A 17112-nucleotide genomic window follows, 5' to 3' on the forward strand; every position below is an offset into this window, starting at 1 on the left:
ATACCTTTTATACCTCTTCAACAAGAGGTATTCTTCAGTTAGACAATACATCAGATGTAATTTATTAGACTCTAATAGATAAATTAAAATCTAAGAATTTACTCAGTACTTTGTACAAACCCAAGTGTTATGGCTTCCTCCCAATCATCTAGAGCAGGGAAATTTACAATCTAGTTGGGTTAGGCCTGGAACGTGGTAGCCACCCGCATTCTCAGGACACTTTCAGCTAAGACTGTAACTAGCAGTTATTTTTCTGTCTTTGCGGCAATTGAGTCCCATCAACAAAAGATATCCTGTATCTGTTTCATTTCTAGCTACTCCTGTTGTAATGATCCAGAATACACAGGAGGGTTGTAAATGTCACAGCAAGATAACCACAAGGTCAAGAGTACCAAGAGAGGGACAGCGATGGGCCCAGTGTCCCTTACCTTCCCACACTGTGCACCTGCTACAATACCTTATTTTACATTTGTTGTTACATTGCTTTGTAATCCCATTTATGTAACTTAATGTTTGTTTTCCACTTCTCTTCCCACATAAAAGATGTGGGTGGAACAAAGACTATATATATCGCTTCTGTACACCTGAAACATTCCTACTTTACTCTGTGCACAATAACACTGTGCTCCAAAATGATTATAGACCAAACTGGAAAAGACCGTCGGTCAGCCGGGGAATAAAAAACAAACCAGAGCTTCACCTAATCAGGAAGTTCCATTTGCATCACTAGAGGTGGCTATGCTATATGTGAAAGAGGACAGAGTGGGGAATATAAAGTCCCAGCTTCAAGGTCTGGAGCTACCTGCCTCCCTATATGCCGCTGAGTAATCTCCATGAGCCTCAGTGATTTCTCGGATAAAATGCAGATAAATTCTCTCACCAAGTCGACAGTAGTTAAGAATTTGATGAAATAATATATATATTAAGGTATAAGGTATATTAATATATATATTAATGTAGGTATGCAAGAAAAGATTCCTTCTTAAAATTCCTTTATATTCTGATTTATAAAAATATTTCTACATTTTATTTTTAAAAGATGTGGTCAAGTCGTTACTAGAGGGTGTATGAAGAAAAAATTTTAAGAGACTACTAACAACTATGAGTTACAATAGAATAAAGACTCAGAATAAAAATTTTAAGGGGAGATTTAATCAGTGCTTTAAGAAACAGCATGAATTATTAAAACACTGAAACCATATGTCACAGTATTAATTAAATTATTTTGTATTTGCTTAAAAAACAGCTTGAAAAGAAAAGAGAAAAAGGAAACTGGCAGCTGTGAATAAAGTAAATTTGAGGTGGTAAGTAATTAAAACTTCTTTCTGTGTTCATGGTGAATACTGTTAATTATATCACAAAAACTCATAAGCACCTAAAAACACTAAGCACAGATCCTACTGGGAACCTGTGTAAAAAAAACTGGGAGAAATCTGAGAGGGAGGGTAGCCTAATTTTTAGACATTTTATAAAATGTAAATGCCACATCTGTTCATTTAGATCATGATTATCTAAAATATAATATAGTCAACATGAAATAGAAACTGTTCTTCAATATAAATTAAGCTTTTGGTAAAGTAATTGAAAGAATTCTCTAGTCACTCTTAGAAATACAATTTTTTCTAAATAACAACTGAAATTTGGTTTTGAATGGAACATCTTCTTTGTGTGAAAAGGTCATAGGATTTCCTTTTTTTTTTTGCGGTACACGGGCCTCTCACTGTTGTGGCCTCTCCCGTTGCGGAGCACAGGCTCCGGACGCGCAGGCTCAGCGGCCATGGCTCACGGGCCCAGCCGCTCCGCGGCACGTGGGATCTTCCCGAACCGGGGCACGAACCCGTGTCCCCTGCATCGGCAGGCGGACTCTCAACCACTGCGCCACCAGGGAAGCCCTAAGGTTATTTTTAAAGAGAAGAACATGAAAAAGAAAGTGAGGTAGCCCTTTCCCCATCCATTAAAACAGAATAACCCATGTTAATAAAACATCTAAATCCAAATCCCACTGAATGAATTATCTGTGTAAACTCATTTGAAGCCAGCTTCAAAGAACAGCTTAACATAATTTCTGTGACCTGTATTTCCCTTTATTAATTAATGTCAGATAATCATTTCTGATATAGTATACAATTTAGCAACTTTGTGGGCCCGCAGACCCTCAGTGGGAGGAAGGGGACGGCACGTACAACGCTAAGCCTTGTCATATTCTTTCCCATACTCAGAAGGTTAGCTCGAAACTTTATTTTGAAATTACTATCTCTTTTTGTTGTATGATTGGTCCGTTTATTTGTTCTTTATTTTTTAAGAGAACAAACGTTCACAGGCAAAAGACTACCAATGACAGACTGGGTTTGATTTCCAATTCTGCCTCTAACTAGCTAGTTAAACCAGGTGCACATCAATGGGTAAGTCACTGGACTTCTCAGTGGCTTCTTTCCCCATCTCTAAAGTGAGATCATAACGGCAGCTACTTACTAGGTTTCATCTGAGGGTTACGTGGATCATTATGGGAAGAGCTTAGAACACTACCTGGCACATGATAAGAAGAATATGTACACTAGCAATTATAAACGATCTTTCAGTTCCAAGAACCTTCTATTACATTAGTACTAGGATTAAAACAGGATCTGTGTTGATAATACTTGGTTCCACATTTATGTCTCTGTACTGAAACCCACATTGCTGACTGGCTTATAACTATGACATTTAATCAAATATAAGTAAACTGTACATTCAATTAAATAGATGACTTAAACATTTAAGCCTTAATTTGTGTTCATGTCCTACTTTCTACCTGTTTGGGGTCCCCTCATAATTATCAGTCTTTGGTAATATAGTAATGTTCTTTTAAATAAAACAAATTTATATATCTAATGACACACTGACACGGAAAAGCTACATGCCCATATATGGGCAGCAGTAACGTTAAAAATGTTCTATGAACAAAAAATGGAAAAAAAAGAAACACTGACATGTTGTTCTATATAATGAAAAAAATATTAATGACGTAGGATGAGTCTAACTCAATTTCCTTCATATTCCTGATTCTCATCTTTTGAGCACTTCTGACAAAATTCATTCTGTAGTATCTGATGGGATCAGTTAATCAAGTTTCCTTTTCTGAGATAAGAATCATTTTCCTCAACTAATATAGAAGGTGGCACAAAATGTCTTTGCAATTGTTACAAGATTCAATTAAAAGCAGATGAGTTGAAAGACACAAAGTTCTGTTTCACTACAGACATTACGGCCCAGGATATAAAATTTAAATGCTTTGAAAATAAGAAGTGGTTTAGTCTTGACTTCAATCAAAGAGAATTTAGACATGATCAAAACATACTTCAATTCCTGACACAAAGAATTTATCCAGAGTTTAAATGGATACAAAACATGTCAAGGCCAAGAACCATGTCTTGCCAAAAGTAATAGTAAATGTTTGTTTTTCCTTTTCTCTCTACCCCTCAAGGTAACCTACATTTATCTCTACTTCAAAACACTGTGAAAACTACCTCATGAAACCTCATTGTAGTATATAAACAAATGATCAGGTATGTTATTTTCATAATCAGTGCTTGAAATTTAGTAGGAAACAGGACCCTTAATCAACAGAGACCTCAGGAAAAGTAATGATGACAATAAAAAAACACTGAAGTAGAAATACTATAAGCCAAAGATATCAAATTTATGGGAATAAACAGATAATACGTAAATGCCTCTTATTTTCTATCCCTAGGGTCAGGAACAGTCAAGAAGTAAGTAAGCTCCTTGGTGTGGCATTCCTGGGCCCCTCAGGACTCGAGGACAGCCACCTCGAATATCCGTGGGGACTGCTGCTAGCGCTGCAGGCAGCATTTGGCTCTGGGGCTAAACGGCTTTGATGACAGCCACTGTGCTGTGAAAGAAGAAAGGTTTCGGAGGAAAAAAATTAAAAGATGGGAAACATAAATATAGTGAGCACACATTATGGTTTAAAGCAATAGGCACTGGCATTTAAGATATGCTAAAATCAAAATACATTTAAAAGATAACAGCACTGGGCTTCCCTGGTGGCGCAGTGGTTGAGAGTCCGCCTGCCGATGCAGGGGACACGGGTTCGTGCCCTGGTCCAGGAGGATCCCACATGCCGCGGAGCGGCTGGGCCCGTGAGCCATGGCCGCTGAGCCTGGGCGTCCGGAGCCTGTGCTCCGCCACGGGAGAGGCCGCCACAGTGAGAGGCCCGCGTACCGCAAAAAAAAAAAAAAAAAAAGATAACAGCACTATGTTACAAAGGCTAAGATTTTATGTTTTCAAAAGACACTTTAAAGAGAAAGTTTGAACCAGATCTTGACATACAATATAAATATGTCAGTGAACGAGTTCAAAGAAGTAATAACTTACCTGTTAGACCATAAAGACTTTATGAAACGTTGGGAATATTTTGAAGCAGCATCAACAATAAACATCTAACTTCTACATTAGAGAAAACTGTTAACGCTCCAAAGCATCTGGCTTCAAAGAAAATCGACAATCAAGATCCCACTGGGTTAATAAAACAAAGTCTACTACTGTATATAAATAAAACTCATAAAACCAACCTAATTTGTCTAGCAGATGTTTTAAGTCAAAGGAATTTTCCATTTCCATTCCATTCAAATACAAGAGCATAAGTAACCACCAAGTAGTTTTCAAAATACATTAGTTCAAAACTATCTTCTATTTTCACACTCTATCTTATAACCTAGGAAACAGTTTATTTTCTGGACTGTAATAAAACCGCCACATCACAGGCAGAATTAGAAATCTAGATCGAATCGTCTTCTTAGTGACAAAGAACTGAAAGAAACTGCGAAATAAACTGTTTCCTCCGGCCCCGGCTTTCTCTATTCTAACTTAAGCTACCAATTCAATAATTATGACACAGTTGTTTCTTCAAAGGTATTCTCTTATAGTTTAGGTAAAGACTTCCAAGTCTCAGTATTCATAGAAGGCACTGGTAGGTCTTTTATAAGCTCCCGCACTCATCTGTCTGCTGAAATTTACCCCAGCTCATCACACTCCTGCTTTTTCAGTCCTCTTCTCTTCTCAAGGAGGTACAGTAAAAACTGGGCTCCAATTCTGTGACACTGACAGCGAACAGACCTCCGGTCCTTCAGGTGGAGACCACAATTTTTTTTTTTTTTTTTGCGGTATGCGGGCCTCTCACTGTTGTGGCCTCCCCCGTTGCGGAGCACAGGCTCCGGACGCGCAGGCTCAGCGGCCATGGCTCACGGGCCCAGCCGCTCCGCGGCATATGGGATCCTCCCTGACCGGGGCACGAACCCGTATCCCCTGCATCGGCAGGCGGACTCTCAACCACTTGCGCCACCAGGGAGGCCCGAGACCACAAAATTTTAAATGTATGATTTCTGCTTACGAAATTCATGTAACTGGCACCAGAAAGGTCAAAACTGTGGTTTAAAGAAAGCAAAGTCTTCAAATTAATCCATTCTAAATTAATTCAATATTTTTGAATACTTCCAAAAGTGGTGAAGGCAAACAAGTCTACAGACTATGGCACCACACTCTCAAACTTGCATGGAGACATGCACTTAAGAGATCCTCCAAAATTGGAATACATACATCTCTAGAATATGGTTAAATTCCTATTTAGCCATTATTAAATGCTACATATTTCTTCCTCTCTCTTGGCTCTTTTTGGATGGGAAGGGAGAAGTGTAGCTGTGACTAGAACAAAAAATATATTTCCACTGATTGTAGACACCCATGAATCATTCATAAAGTAGCAAACAAGGATTAGACAACCTAATGCATGGAATTAGGTTAAAATCACAAGTTGCAACATTTACTGTTAAATTCTCTGGTTATGTCTTATTTTTCTGAGTCTCAAGCTAGCAAGAGAAGTCTCAGTGGAAATCTCTATATCTTAATGGCAAAGAATCACAGAAAAGAAGAAAAGAAAGGGAGGGAGGGAGGGAGGAAGGGAGGGAGGGAAGGAGGAAATGTAATTAATTTTATAGATATGGATAATTTTATAAATAAATGTTTAATTTATCCCTTACATCTAGATGTTATGAACAGTGGAGAATGACATAAATGATCTGTGCTTCAGAAATAAACTATGAGGGCTTCCCTGGTGGCGCAGTGGTTGAGAGTCCGCCTGCCGATGCAGGGGACACGGGTTCGTGTCCCGGTCCGGGAAGATCCCACATGCCGCGGAGTGGCTGGGCCCGTGAGCCATGGCCGCTGAGCCTGCGCGTCCGGAGCCTGTGCTCCGCCACGGGAGAGGCCACAACAGTGAGAGGCCCGCGTACCGCAAAAAAAAAAAAACACCAAAAAAACCAAAAAACCACCACCACAACAAAAAACTATGAGGTGTTTAATGAAAGCAGCCTCATTTTATTCACTATTGTCTCTTTAAAGGAAATTCTGGCAAGGTCAGCTGACTCAAATTCAACACCTGTCTAGAAAATAACATGTATCTGTCACTTTCTTCCAAAATGAAAACGAAGGGCATAGCTAAGACACCTAATAACTGACCCCAAATCAAATGCCGTGTATTTGTTACTATGGTGGCACAAATAGGAAATTCTGCTTATCACACACCTTCTCCCTAAAGCTAACAACTCTACTATCCAGGTAAGTAGGATATACAAGTTTGAAATGAAATCTAAAGGCCAATAACAACAACAAAAAACAAGGCAGGAGAATGTACGTTTTATTAACCACCTGCAGCCCCTTCTCCCCACTCCTGGGCACGCACACACCTGTACTACAGCACAGAAGAGCACAGCTGAGAAACCAGAGTCCACTTGTTTCTCAGAAGATTCTGGCTCCAGTGCTACTTCCTCTAAGACATGCTAACTCGAAAGATCTACACAAGGTACAGGCTGGCAATATTCTTAATTATAATTATTTCCAAAGAATACCAGCGATGCTGATAGGAGTCACACTTAGAATTTTTCAGTTAAAAAGACAAGTGCTCTCACAGTGAAATCTCCCTACACTGAATCCCAATTTACGATCCAAGAAACATCCTTATGAATTTTCTAAAAAAATGATGCTTGAAAATTGCTGTAATTCTAAATCTTGCAATTCTAGCATTTGGATGAGCCAGAGAAACCAGGCTCTGCCGTATTTCTGGTAAATCTTTCAGCAACGCGCTACGCTTACATCCCTTGGCCTGGCTGTGCCTGTGGAAATCGCAGCGCCGCCGTTCTACGTGGAGACTGCCTGGACTCTGGGACTGCCTCAACCTCACCTGTCCCAACAACACACCTACCTCACGAGGTGTGTACCTGCCCAGGAGCACACTTTGGAAGCGCAGGTAACGCCATGCAAACAAAACATTTGCTTAGGAGGGACGGCTTTTGTTGCTGTTGCTGTTGCCTTGACCGCTACTCCCATGGATAGATTAAGGCTTTCAGTAGAAACAGACATATAATTCAGAAAACAAGGCTCAGTTTTTTCTTTAAGAGAAAAATCAGAACGCCAAAATTCAACGTAAAAAGAACGAGCAAGGAAATATGGCGTTAAATTTGCATAGATACTCCTTTTCCAGTTTAACAATCTTTGGTAGTTATTCTTTATGTTTCCCATAGCACTCAGCACAGACTAATACGAAATAAATAATGAATATTCTGAACGAACAGAGAGTCAAAAGGAAGGAGGATGGGTAAAGGAAAAGAGGGAAGAGAGAAAGGAGAGTTAATGGTGCTGAATGAATGTAGTTTATGGGGAAAACTAAGCCAATCTGTTTACATGAATGTGTGCATAAAAAGAGGAAACTGGAAGCGTAAAAATGCTTTAAAAACTGGCCTGTCATACAGTTTCCAACTGTGGCCTTGTATTAATAACACCCACTGGAAGATGATTTCAACCCACCAGTAAGCCTGTTTTGTCCTGAGTTCAGCAGTCCATTCTACATACAAGGAACAGAGGCCTCCATCCAGGGGGGCTGGGATTAGGATCCTCATCTGAATAGCTAAATGACTGAGGGCATTCTGTCAACTGTCAAAGTATTTATTTTCCCAATCACAGTGCCTACCGTGCTGACATCTGAAGGAAATCGCACAAAAATAGCAACACAATTAAATGCCGGCAGATTTCTGCCTAAAGCACAAGAGATATAGTTAAATCTACTAAATTTTGTTTAGAATAATACTGATTTTCAGGGGACACTGCTCAAAATCTCAGATTTTAGCTCCAATCAAGCTGCCCGTCTTCATGGGAATTTATACACTCTCAGTTAAATCAGACACCTAATCACAAATCTTCTCACATCTATGAACAAAGAGGGAATTCAAAATCCAACAAATATTCATTTGAAATGTACTTTCAACCATGCCATATCCAATATGGACATAACTTCTTTTATGTCTTGATACGTTTAATATAATGTTTAGTATTTAACAACAAAATGTATTAGTATCACAAGAAGTATACGATGCTTTATTGTACTTTGGAGAACTCTCTCTACATGTTCGTATTGAAGAGGTGAGCTCTACCTAGTATGTGTGAACAATGCTTCACTCACCCATGTCACCCTGTCCTCTCACCCCAGATACCTCTAACATAGAGAAAATGTACTTATAAATAAATCCAAAATATGTATGAATCCACAGTGAGTTCAGGTTTCCATGGCAAAGGGAAAATTACATTTCAAGGCTATACTGTCAAATAGATTTATCTAACACTTGCTCCTGTTTTGACTATCAATTCTGAGGAAATTTTATTGGCCAACTTTAAAAATGCTTAAAATGTGAGACCGCAATGGAAACACTGATATAGCTATAGATTAGGAAGCACAGTTCAGTCTGTTAAATAAATTTTGTCTTTTTAAATTCAAACTACAGAATTCCATTTCCCTATACTCAAACCTGGAATTTGCATTGACACTCACAGGTATAATCCCTAGGAAAGTGTGACGAAGCATACTTAATCATGTTTTCAAATCAAAATTTTAAGCTATATTCAACAACACTGCCTTCAAGAACATTTTGTCCACAATATTGTACATTTAAGATTCAAAATATTTCTATATAACATCTCCTACTCAGCCTTGAAAATAAACTAAACAAGGAAAGCTGAAATTATATTTGAACCAACCCTGCTTTACCTCAAAGCTATGTCACTTCGTTTCTTAAATAATTAAAATATTTCCCACAGAGACATAAATTATTACACCTTCCAAGATAAGGGTTCTAAGTAATTCTATAGTCACAATATTTCACACAACCTGTTCTCTGTAGGAAAAGTGATTCATCCAGCAAACCACAGATGCCACTCATAACCTGAAGTTTCTAATATTGCAAGGGAGAAGGAATGCTGATTCATAGCATACCATGTTTGTAACAAAAAAAGGAATCCAAATGGCTCTCTGCCATGTACCTGCCCCCAGAAGTTGAGTATGAAATTAAAGTGCCAAGGTAGAACTTTAAATTGTTTAGGTCATCATTAAATTTCAAATGAGTCAGCATGTTTCAGTTTGAAATAAAGGTTAGAAGTTAAGACCTACTAATGAAATATAAGCAAAATAATCTTTGATTTTAAAATTAATTTTTAAGTCCTCAAATATGAATATGATTTTCCTATACTACATTTATTGCCACAAATATGCTCGTATGCAGGGCTATTTAGGCAGAAAATGGAGCTCAGGGGTTAAGATCAAAGTCTTCAGAGTGGCAAACTGCCACTTACTTGATATGACCTTGGGAAAGTCACTTAACCTCTCTCAGCTTCAATTTCCTTATCTGTTATTCTGAAGATAATGAAAAGCACTTATATAATGCGTGGCTCACAGTGAGGGAGCAATAAGCAGTAGCTGCTGTTATTAGTGTTATGGAAGGAGTCTCTGCAAATTGCACTTGTAAATTAGATGTGAATAAGAAATGGCTGTGTAACTCCTAAAATTTTACTTAAAAAAAAAAAAAAGCCTAAAGTTCAGACTTAGTTCTTTTTATAAATGAAAAACCATGATAGCAGAAGGAGAGACCAATGCCTGAAGAAGGTGAAACAGATCAAAAAACAACACATACGAAAAACAAAAGACATGAACCCAACAGTAGCGACTAACATCCTGGAACACTTAAAGAAAACTGCCAAAGACACAAGGAAATGGGTGGTTCCTTCGATAACGAATCCAAACCTCAATACAGAGGGCAGGAAAATGACCCAAAATTTCCCCCGATCTACAAAAATAAAATAACCTAAGTAAATTACATTTGGTATGAAGTGACAGGTAGTGGGAAATTTTTAACTTATTTGGCTTTCAGAGATTAAAACTGGACAACTAATGTCAAATATGTTGATACTTTGCTCTCCATAAAGATAACACAAAACATTTCCAACACGGTAGCATGACGGAGTAAGGAGGTGAGAAGCTCCCACTTGTGCTTCAGGTTTAACCGTCACTTGATCCTAAGACCCTACTAGGGTGGTGACAAAATTAAATACAAAATTGGAAGCATTATCCTCTGAATTCTACCCTGATTAATCATACTTGAGTACATAAAATATGTAACACAGTTAATTTCTCTGAACATTTATGAGCGATATACTCAAAGTATCTGATATAGATTAATTTCATATTTAGAAATAAGTATAAGGAGCTATTTCTATTTTGTATTTACAGATGCAGAGTTCAATTACTCTGAATATAAATAAATTCTTAATATGTATTACCCAATAATTACTGTAACAAACGCTTATTCAGTCTTTCCCATACAATGAGCACTATCCTAAGGGTTATGGATACTGTTTTCAACAAGACAAAAATGGCCCCCATGTTCATGGAGCTTATATTCTAGTAGAGGAAACTAAAAATAAGAATACATCACATGATCATAAACATTATGATAAAAATAAATCAGGGTTGTGTGATAAGGAGTGATTGAGAAGCTATTTGAGACTGGTTGGACCAGAAAAGCCTGCTCATTGAATCTACCCACGTAAGACTGAAATTTGCTGCCAAAATCTATAGCAAGCAATTTTTTATTTACATATAAAAATAAATGCAAACATTTTGCTAGGCTATGAAATGATAATTCACCCCATCCAATGGGTAAATGTAAACTCTTCCCAAATACACACAGTAAACACTGATAAACAGATACGGTCATTTTACCTCCAAATACCATTTCCAACACATTCATAGTGAATTTTCATAATAAAACAAATGTAGACAAATATACAACACTTTAAAAATTTATATTCATTTTACTTATGTATTATTTTGCTAAACTATAAATAGTATAATTTTAAATGTTTGATTTTACTTAAAAATCAAAATATACCAACAGAAAAGCTTACTTTTAAACTCACCTGTGCCTGTACACAGTGCAGAAGATCTATAAATTTGTAGCCAAATCCAAGAGAAATCTGCAATATAAAGAAACAAACAAATATGAATAAAAAATGCAGAATCCTGTTAGACTCATTAGAGTGGATGTGATTTTTTTTTACAACCAATATATAAATAATACTCATTAATAACATCTCTCCATTAAATTGCATGGTAAATCGAGAAGACGACTTGCTGCCTTACTTCTATTTGTACAAACTAATGTAAGACACATAAGGTTACATTTCAGTGTGAATTATGAGGTGTCTACCCAACAAATTTTGAGTGCCCACCATATACTTATTACACTTCTCAGTAGCTGCCTGTCTAATCACTAGCACTGAAAGCTGAACAAAAGCAGAGGACGCCTGAGTACCCATTTCCACACTGCACTCCTAGGCCAATGCCCAGCCCACAGTAACACAGTACACAGGAAATGTATGCTGAATGAATGAATGAACAAGTTAATTAATTAATTTGTTAATTAATTAAGTTAATTAATTAACTTAAGTTCACATACTGATCTTAATTTGCTGTGATTTATAGTTTGCTTATATGGAATAGAAAGGCTTGAAATTATTGAAATAAAAACCTATGTCATGATTGCTTAAACGAAGATGTTTAAAAGTGAATAATTTATCTAAAAAAAAAAAATCTTGTGTAAAATGATGTAAAAATGATGCTATAGGGAATTCCCTGGCAGTCCAGCAGTTAGGGCTTGCTGCTCTCACTGCCAGGGGCCCGGGTTTGACCACGGGTCAGGGAACTAGGATCCTGCAAGTCACGTGGTACGGCCAAAAAAAAAAAAAAATGATGCTATATACGACCATTTGCATGAGTAAGAGTGGATAAGAAAAGGAAGAACTGAACATTTTCAATAATGAGGGCAACCAAGATCCATCTGGGTGTGTATCTTGGAGAACAAAGAACTTAGCCATGAAGGACTGTGCAGCACTTTCTCTGATCCACACAAGGACCACTTCCACTGTACCAAGAAGTTTATTTATTTCCAAGATGCACAGTCAGTAATCGAACACAACCAGTATGTGCCTATCATATTTTATGTGGATTAATGTTTACCACTCTTGTGTATATTATGGACCTAAGAAAAACTGCCTGACTGTTACTAGTAGTAGTGTCTTTATTTTAACTAGTATGTACTACTAGATTTAATCAGCTTCAAGGAATGTTTTTACAACTGCATTTTTTTTCCTTCAGGTGACACCAATCAGTAATAATTCATACTTTGATTCATTATCAGACTTAAGAGTATTAACTTTCTGATGTGCCCTTTACTCTTTAGAATAATAAATAGAACCTAATAGTAGAAAAAAGCTAATGTTAATTTAATACCCCAAATTGCCATTTTTTCTAGGGCATTAGCAACATCTGATTTCATAAAGGGGAAAGCAATGGGGAAAAAATGCATTTTGGTTTTTGCCAGGACCTGATCAATCTGGAGACCATCACAGGTAAAGAAATGCAGCTAGGGTATTAGGCAGAGATGATTCATGAAAAACAAAAGGAAATCTGTATGCAAGTGAGGTTATCACAGTAAATAAAACAAATGGGTTCTCCTCAAGTGGCAGCCTGTGAGTGGTGAGCAGTAAACTGTTACGTAACAGGGGTCATCAATTCTTTCCAGCTCTGCCGGCCTACTTAAGCCCATTCTAATTCTCTACCAACAACTAATGTGCTCGAGGACATCACACTATGCAACAGTCAAGAGTTAAAACTTGTGATGTGAGTACGAATGATGATATTAAACAATTACTGCTTGATCTATACCACTCAGAAGGTTTTTATGAATGTGCTAATATAATGAGGAAAAAGTGCTAATGAATCCAAACTACAGTAAGATACATATGGACATGAAGATAGAGGATGTGAATAATTTCCACAGTACAGTATGATACCTCGGTGTAACATTTTAAACCAGAAGAATTAACAAAATACTTATAAACAAAGAATTGTAAAATGTTTTCTAAGTCACTAAAGGGAAAAAATAGCTATTTAAAGCAAAAGTGCGGGCACTGACGACCTATAATAAACCGGCATCCCCCTTCTCATCTTCGAGTCCAGACAGCTTTCAGGAAGCTACTTCAGGAGTTTCAAGGGATGGAGAGGGGAAGACCGCACTGGGCCTTCCGTCAGCGGCAGACTGACAGAAGGAAAGACAGGAACATTGCAAGAAAAGGCAGGGATACACGCACGTCGTCCTCTTCTCTCTTACTACCACTACTATTTCCACTGTATAAACTAAAAAGATAAACCTCCTCTCCATGAAGAAGGCCGCCTGGAGCAGTTGAGAGAACCTAGGGTTAAGATCATCGAACAGGTGAGGTTTCAAAACCTGGCTTTCTCTTGTGAATACTGCTGCTGTTAATACTGTTCCATCACTAGCAGCTGCTTAGGTGTGTGACCTAGGAAATGTTATTGTGGGCTCAACTATAAAATGAGGATGATGATGTCCTCTTTGCAGCACCTTGGAAGTATCAAATGAGATGATTACATAAAGCACTTGGTACATGGTAGGCATTACACATAATTATGATTATGGCAAGTGTGATCCTGCTAGATGCTGCTAGCTGTGACAGGTAACTCAATAAAGTGACAGGTAATGTCAGGCCTACCCTACCCGAAGGAAAACTGATTTTCCCTGAGATGTCTTAATAGTGTTATCTGCCCATAACCACCCAGACGATGTATAAACAACGAGCCTGCTGGGAAAGTTTTGAATGGGGACCACTTTAAGACTACACCAAAAGCTGAAAGATACTACCCGACTTCAAATTTTATAGTAAAGTTATAATAATCAAAGCAGTAGGGTACTGGCGTAAGGATAAACAACGGAAGAGAACAGAGTCCAAAAACAGGCCCACACATTTATATCAATTCATATTCAACAAAGGTGGTAAGGTAATTCAATGAGGAAAGGGCAGTCTTTTCAATAAATGGTACCAAAAACTGATTACACATATGGGGGAGGGGGAAAGAACCTCAACCTTTACCTTGCACCTTGTACAAAAATTAACATAAAACAGATAGATGATAGATCTAAAAGTAAGAACTAAAACTACAAAGCTCGTGGAAGAAAGCACTTGGAGAAAATTATTGTGGATTAGGCAAAAAAATTTTAGGTATGACACCTAAAGGCATAAAGGAAAAAAAATTTTTTTAAGACCATAAAAGAAAAAAACAAAACTGAATTCCTTTAAAATTAAAACTTCTGCTCTTCAAAAGAAATAATTTAACAAATGAAAACAAGCTAACACAACACTGTAAAGCAATTATACTCCAATAAAGACATATTAAAAAAAACAACAGAATAGAAAGCAAAAGAAAAAAAACAAGCCACAGACTGAAAGAAAATATTGGCAAAATAATTATCTGATAACATACATGTATTTAGAAAATATAAAGAGCTAAATAACTATCTAATAAAGGATGTATATAGAATATATAAAGGACTCTCACAATAATAAAACAGGTAGTAATTCAACTTTTTTAAATGAGCAAAATATGTGAAGACATCCAATGTACACAAAAAAGTACTGAACACCATTAGTCATTAGGAAAATGGAAATTAAAACCAAAACAAAATACCACAGCCTATCCAATAAAATATCTAAAGTGCTGCCAAGGATATGGAGAAACTAGAACCCTCACAACTCATCCTTTGCTGGTGGGAAAGTGCAATGGTAGAGCCATTTTGGAAAACAGTTTGGAAGTTTTTCATTATATATAGCCCAACACACCAAGGTGTGTCTTCATTCCTCTTGGGGACAGATGACGATACAAAGAGTTGTACTTGAACGTTCCTAACAGTTAGATCCAGAATAGCCAAAAACTGGAAACGATTCAAAAGTTTATCAATTGGAGAATGAATTTCTCAGAATGTGGTACATTCATACAATGAAATACCACTCAACAATAAAAAGGAATGGATTACTGATGTATGCTACAACATGAACGGGTCTCAAAAAACATTTTTCTAAAGAAAGAAGCCAGACACAAAGACAACATACTGCATGATTCCATTTATTTGAAATTTCTAGAAAAAGCAAAACTACAGAGACAGAAAACAGATCCATGGTATCCTGGGTCAGGGAATACCAAGTGGGGACTTGACCGAAAATGGACACATTTGGGGATGATAGAATTATTCTAAAACTGGATTGTGGTGATGCTAAAGAAAGATGTATAAGAAACATGAGACACACAAAACCGTAAGAATTTACTAAAACTCTTCTTTTAATACACTTAAAATGGGTGCATTTTATGGTATGCAAATTATACCTCAATTATTTTAATGGTTAAAATTTTTTAATTACTTTTTAAAATGTACCTCTGTGTCCCTGCTCTTTCTTCCTATGTGGTAGCTAACTGTGTGAGTAAAGGGATCTAAGGATTAAAAGTAGTTCTAGTAGCAAATGGTGGTGTGAGCATTTGTCAAGTAGAGTATCAACTAGCACCGGTTACACATCATTACTTTGAGGCAAAAAAAAAAAAAAGAGAGAGAAAGAAATCGGGATTGAGCCTACATCACTCATAAAAAGATTGCTGGCATCATTAAAGCTACAGGTTGATGATTTCTTTAAAAGCAGGAGAGGGACTTCCCTGGTGGCGCAGCAGTTAAGAATCCGCATGCCAGGGGCTTCCCTGGTGGCACAGTGGTTGAGAATCTGCCTTCTAATCCAGGGGACACGGGTTCGAGCCCTGGTCTGGGAGGATCCCACATGCCGTGGAGCAACTAGGCCCGTGAGCCACCACTACTGAGCCTGCGCGTCTGGAGCCTGTGCTCCGCAACAAGAGAGGCCGCGACAGTGAGAGGCCCGCGCACCGCGATGAAGAGTGGCCCCCGCTTGCCACACTAGAGAAAGCCCTTGCACAGAAACGAAGACCCAACACAGCAAAAATTAATTAATTAATTAATAATTACAAAAAAAGAATCCACCTGCCAATGCAGGGGACACGGGTTCGAGCCCTGGTCGGGAAGATGCCACATGCTGCGGAGCAACTAAGCCTGTGCACAACTACAGAGCCTGCACTCTAGAGCCCGCAAGCCACAACTACTGAGCCCACGTGCCACAACTACTGAAGCCCGCTCCCCTAGAGCCTGTGCTCCACAACAAGAGAAGCCACCGCAATGAGAAGCCCACGCACCACAGTGAAGAGCAGCCCCTGCTCGCTGCAACTAGAGAAAGACTGCACCCAGCAACGAAGACCCAATGCAGCCAGAAATAAAATAAATAAAATAAAAGCAGGAGAGGGTTAGGAAGAGATGTGCTCAATGTTTTATTTTATTATTATTTTTCATGAATAGTTATGAACAGAGCCAGAGGAAGGAAAGTAAGCCAGGAAGAAAATGAAGTGACATCTGCAATACTAGCTAAGAGAGCACTTTCTGACTACTAGGATGAGGAAGGACCATATCTTGCTGTTTTGGTTTAACACAACCACGAATAACAACAATAGCTATCGTTCAATGAATGCTTATTTCATGAGAGCTCTGGGCAGAGGGCTTGAGACGTGTTACCTCATTTAATTTTCCTAACAACCCTATGAGGCAGGTACTGCCACTCTCATCACTATTTTGTAGATTCAGAAACTTAACTGAGATGTGAAATACTTTGTCCAAGGTCACAGAGCTGATGTGGCGGCAGAGCCTGGAATTGAACACAGAGTCTGACTGCTGAGTTCATGCGTGCTCTTACCCACTAGGCTACTACGGAAAATTTGATAATGTTATCACGGTCGCCAACTTGATTTGAAAAAGATGGCCCAAACTGTGATCA

The 17112-nt window shown here is 38.0% G+C and overlaps 1 protein-coding gene across 11 annotated transcripts in view; it reads right to left on the reverse strand.

Annotated features, from left to right (window-relative positions):
- NCOA2 (nuclear receptor coactivator 2) overlaps window positions 1-17112 on the reverse strand; it is a 283479-nt gene that overhangs the window by 163197 nt on the left and 103170 nt on the right. For all 11 annotated transcript variants that reach the window (XM_060115470.1, XM_060115473.1, XM_060115461.1 and 8 more), the window contains one exon: window positions 11296-11352. The gene's annotated coding sequence lies outside the window, so the exon portion shown is untranslated. The remainder of the gene's footprint in view (window positions 1-11295; window positions 11353-17112) is intronic.

This window comes from Mesoplodon densirostris, chromosome 13 (genome assembly GCF_025265405.1).
Source record: "Mesoplodon densirostris isolate mMesDen1 chromosome 13, mMesDen1 primary haplotype, whole genome shotgun sequence".
Lineage (NCBI taxonomy): Eukaryota > Metazoa > Chordata > Mammalia > Artiodactyla > Ziphiidae > Mesoplodon > Mesoplodon densirostris.